This window comes from Enhydra lutris, unplaced genomic scaffold, assembly GCF_002288905.1.
Source record: "Enhydra lutris kenyoni isolate GAN:26980312 unplaced genomic scaffold, ASM228890v2 scaffoldscaffold58, whole genome shotgun sequence".
Taxonomy (NCBI): domain Eukaryota; kingdom Metazoa; phylum Chordata; class Mammalia; order Carnivora; family Mustelidae; genus Enhydra; species Enhydra lutris.
This window is the reverse complement of record NW_019154142.1, coordinates 12,205,626-12,211,174: the sequence shown is the minus strand read 5'-3', so window position 1 is coordinate 12,211,174 and position 5,549 is coordinate 12,205,626. Positions and strand designations below refer to the sequence as shown.

General features: G+C 39.6%; 1 pseudogene; it reads right to left on the bottom strand.

Moving 5' to 3' along the window:
- Positions 1-3,906: 3,906 nt before the first annotated feature.
- On the bottom strand, positions 3,907-5,216 carry LOC111158248 (annotated as a pseudogene).
- Positions 5,217-5,549: the final 333 nt, after the last annotated feature.

The window sequence follows — 5,549 nt, the reverse complement described above, 5'->3', positions numbered from 1 at the left end:
AGGCAGAAGGAATAAATAAGAGAATAAGTATTGCCTTTAGAAATGGGAAAAAGCTTTGGAGTTCTCAGAACCTAGAGGCCAAGAGTAGCATCTACTCAGATTTGGGAATCAGGCCAAGCTAGTCTGGTAAACTGGATGGGGCCAGGAGGGGTCCTATAGATAATAACTAAGATCTCAGAGCAAGGAGTAATGCCTAGTACTTTAGAAGCTCAAAGCAAGGTCCCAAAGAACCAGGGCTGAGACACAATTCAGGAGATAGCATCATCTGTATGTGCTGGCATCACATTTCTTCAGAGGGTGGGTCACGTAGAGCTGGAAGTCAGCTTAATTCTGGTTAACTCCCCAGAGGGGAGGGTTGGTAATGAGGATGGTTCAGAAAAAGCCAAACTATGCTAGGAACTCAAAACCACTACTGCAACCAGGGGGAAGCAACATTGGTAAAGTGATACTGATAGGAACAACGGGCATCTACAAGTCCCTTCTTTCCTCCTTTTGCCTCAGTCTCCCTCCATTGCCTGGAGGGAGAAAAAGCATAAGAGGAATCCACATGACAAAGAATTATACATCGCAGAATCCCCATTGCAGCATCAAAAAACAAAGTATAAAAGTGTAGATTTAAAGCTGAGGTTCAAATAGTTTTATGACCACCATGAATAAGACACATAATTTTAAACTCTAATTAAGACTCCTAACCCTGAGAAATATCCTAGCTTTATGGATCAGTGTGTGATAGAGATAAAGAACCCTGGGCTTTACAGCTGCATAGAGAGTAAGCTAAGTAGTGATAATTAAGCATTAAATAATGTGATATAATAACTTATTACATTACCATGAGCTATTTTATAAGCCCACTTTATAAGTTGTTCTCCCTGGAAGGGACAGGAGGTGGGCAGAGGCAAACACTAAAAACAGAACGGTGATATTGTCATGTATTAAGGATGATCACATACTGTTTGCTACTCCTCCACTCATAGGCAGGTTCTAATTCCCGTCCCTTGAACCTGGGCTGGTCTTAACGATTTGACCAATCCAATGCAGTGAAAATGACATTATAGGACGTTTGAAGCAAGGACATAAAGAATCTCTCCAGCCTCCACCTGGGCCACTGTCTCAGGGATTTCTGAGTTGCCATGGCAGAAGTCTGATTACAACACAGGTGAGGCTTACTGTAGATTTTCTGATAGAGAGTCCCAACTAAGCCCAGCCTTGGAACTATCAACGCCAAGGCACAAAACATGGAAGGCCAGATACCATGGATCATCCAAGCAGCCCGTCTGCCAGCTGAAAACCACTTAGTGACACCAATTAGCAACGTGTGGAATGGAAAATCAGCCTACCTGAACCCCTGACCCACAAACTGATGAGGTAGAATACAACAGTCATTGTTTCAAGCCGATAAATTTTGGGATAGTTTGTTATGTAGCAATAGATAGTGGGACAGATCTACATAGGATCAGAAACATTTAGAATTTCTATTAGTTTTTTTTTTTTTAAGGCAACACATGCAAGATCGAGTGTTAGTTTTCCAGTTTATTCCAAATAGACTTTTCCACATTATTCTCAAACAAAGAGTAAATAGGCACTAAAATGAGAAGAAATGATAGAAGCAAGTAGCATATAGTAAATAAAACAAAAAGAAAAACACAAACAAAATAAAGAATATACTTCTCTATACTTTCAGGGGAAAATGGACTCAGAATAAAGGGGGAAATATGAGGTAATAAAATGACAGGAAGAATGGGGGAAGTGAGGTGTATAATTTTTTTAAGATACAGAATTAAAGTCTTCTGATTTACTGTAAGATAAAAACAAGTTTTTGAAAGACCAATATTTCTAGAAACCACTTCAAAATTGAGGTAATATTTAAAAACAGCATGTGGTGGTATCAGAAGCCTGGAACTAACAGAATTGGAGGGGCAAAGATTACAAGGAAGAGATAATTCAGGAAAGGCCAACTAATGATCTGCATCTTTTTACCTGGAAACAGTTGGTGATGCAGAAGCTGTATAGAGTGGTAGATTTAATATAAGCCTGAAAATTCTGAGTAAGTGGAGGAGGGATTTTTTTTCAGTCTTACAGTTCTAGGAAGAAAGATTAAAATACAGAACCCTTCTAGAAAGGGTCCCTGGTGAAACATCAGGCTCTTAGTTGAAAGCCCTGAACTATACCCTATGAAAAGGAGCAGAGCAGATATAAAATGAGTCTCACACTAACTGCAACCCAGCTTCAATTTATCTCAATCCCTGACTGGATTAAGATGATCCATCCCACTTTTCCCTGGCTAGCAGTAAAAAGAGTGAGCCTTTCTAGAGACAGATAACATCATAATATGCAAAGTCCTTAAAAATATACTTTCGTTCAGCCACTGAATAATTTTGATGCACATTCCAGTTCTTATTTTAGCTTCAAAACACTGGCTGTATTTATCTTTTGTGTACAGGACACTATAAAATGTTACCCATGTTCCTTGTCACATGGTGATCGTGCCTTTACGTAATTCTTTCCCCTTCCTGGACCTGCAACTTTCTTTGCTAATCTAAGGGACATTGTACCCTTCATTATGCCATGTTAAGTAGCATTCTGTCTTGTTAGCATTGTCTCTCTAGTGATTCTCCTTATTCTTTTGATGAAGTAAGCCACCATGTGGTAAGAAATAGCAGGTAGCCTCTAGGAGCTGAGAGCTGCCTATAGGTAGGAAAAAGCCAGGATCCTCAGTTTTACCAAAAAAAAAACAAGTAGAAGAAAGAAGAGGAGGTAGAGGAGAAGGAGGAGGAGGACAAAGAGAAGAAGATGGAGAAGAAGGAGAGGAAGTAGAAGAAGGAGGGGGAGGAGGAGGAGCCTCAGCTGAGCCTCTACATAAGAATCCATTTCTGGAAAACACATTGCTTGTAACCTTGCAGAGAACCTTGGCAAGTTACGGCCAAGTTTTGATGCCCAGAAGTTTTGGGATAACAAGCATGTATTTTTTATGATATAAGTTTATGATACTGGTTATGCAACAATAGACAGCTAATACATAGTCTTAAATGTTTTAATATTTATGTTTACTTGTTTAATAAGATAGCCTTCTGACTTCTCCAGGTGCTCCAAATGAGCAAGTTTATGTTCTCATTCTGGCTGATAGTCTTTGTCAGTGTTTAACTTTTATTTTTCAGCTCATTGAACTTAGTTCTAATTGTTGGAATACCACAAGTGTGGTGGCACTACAACAAGGTAGTAAGGAAGCTACTGTTTCCTGTTGGTTGGCAGAAGAGTAGCTTAACCATCTTCCACCTGCTAATGTGCTTTCAGGAAGCCCTCATTCTGCCAGATCTCTCTATAAGTTGCAAATTTCAAGAATAAGATGGTCAGTAAGCAATTCCAAATATTTAGTTTTTGTTTGTTTGTTTGTTTTGAATTAAGAAGCTTAAGAAAAATTCCATGGGGTCATTTTCTACTTTCTCCAAATGTCAAGGATCTCTAGGGAGCAAGCTCCATCTACTATGTTTACATCCTAGCTTCAAGACTATTTTTTCCTGGTACTCAAGCTTCTTATCAGTTCAAGAAGGTAAAACTCATGCAAATATGCTTCATTCCAACAGTACCCAAAAACTAAAATCTTACTTTCAATCCCAGCAGCCATTGATGCAGGCAGACAGCTAAAAATGGCATGCCCTAGAGGGCTAACCCTATCTTTTTTTTTTTTTTTTTTAAAGATTTTATTTATTTATTTGAGAGAGAGGCAGTGAGAGAGAGCATGAGCGAGGAGAAGGTCAGAGGGAGAAGCAGACTCCCCATGGAGCTGGGAGTCCGATGCGGGACTCGATCCCGGGACTCCGGGATCATGACCTGAGCCGAAGGCAGTCGTCCAACCAACTGAGCCACCCAGGCGTCCCATAACCCTATCTTTTTAAATGTAATCTGTTTTCATTCATACATTGGCTCTGAGTAATTTGTGTCTATTTCCTGATCATGAAGTAGGGCACTTACAAGGCTCCACACATTCAGAGCTATGGAGGCTATAGGAGAACTTGAATATTTGTGGGGTTTCTCTTAAGAGTCCTTAGTGGTTTGGAGTAGAATTATGGGATTCTTACTAGAAATGTTAAAAGTACTGTTCTGAAAATGGACATCAGCACTTCACCTTCATGACAAGTCATCATACAGGATGGTGTCCCAGTAGGCTGACAAACCAGTGCCATGCAGTGCAGCTACACCAGTGTCCTAAGTCCTAGCTTTGCCATGGAGTCTGCAATGATGGAAATGAAAATGCTGAAGTGCTGGTGGTGAGAAGGAAATGGTAGATCCAAGTTTTCTGTACAAAGTCCTGTTGGTTTGGTTAATTATCTCTGGCATGAGCCATTGTAGCTGATGCAGAAGATTTGTACTGGGTATGGCCCAACACTGACACAGGATCAGCCCTAGGTAAGAGCCTGTTCTGTGACAGAAGGAGACCTCCACATTAATGGTATCCTGAAGTAACCATCACTCGGTAGTCAGCAGCAGTGTGGTTGGAGCTGTTGTTTTTATCTTCAGCAGTCTGAAGTCCTGGAGTGAGGGATTCAGGCAAGGTGTCTGGAAGGGTCGAGGGAGAGTAAGAACCAGTACATTAACTGGGAAGATGTTGCTCCTTATAGAGTAGCTACAGTTGACTCTGAAACTGAAGATACTTTCATGAGTGATAGAACCATGGCTCCAAGTTTTTATGTCCCTAGCTGCAACCAGCTCATTTTCATTTACTGTCTGATCTGCAGTGATCCATCTGTGGAACCACAGGAAGTAAATGGAAACCAGAAAGGCCATGTTTTGCCATCATGGAGCTAAAGAGGAGTAGTCAGCTGCATTCAAGTTAACTTCTTATCAAAATCCTCATTGGTAAAATAGCTTCCATCTTAGGAATAAAAATATGTCTTATTTTTCTACAGACTCTTCTTTCCCCAAGTTTCTGATTCATATTTCTGTACCTACTTGTAGACAAACAACTCAAAAGTTGTTATTGTTTTTTCCTTTTTAATTTTCATCCTGAAATTTCTGTTCCCTCTATTTACAACCTTTTTTCTTCAGTTGGGTTTTACCCTTACCATTCTGTCAAAATGTCCTTTGTCAAAGACAACAATGACCTTCATCTTGGATACACTGAGAATTCTCAGCTTACTCTCACATTCAGCAATTCTTCCTTGAAACACGTTCTTCAATTCACTTCTAGATAACACAGAAATATACAGCATATGGTCCATCCTTCTTAGTCATTCTTGCCCAATCTCTTTCTCTTATCTTTAAACGTTGGAATTCGCCAGAGTTTAACTCTTTATACATTCTTCATTTATATTACTGTCTTGGTAGTCATCTCTAATTCCAAGGTTTTAAAGTTCTATCAGTATAATGATGACTCCCATTTTTTAATTCCATCCCATATTCTTATCTAAATTCTAGGTTTATATTTACAATTGCCTATTTGATATATCCATTTTGGTGCCTAGTAAATATCTTAAATTCAAAATATTCAAAGCCAAGCTTTCACTCCCCCCCCCAACCTAAGCTGCTTCTTCTCTGGTATTATTCTTCTCAGT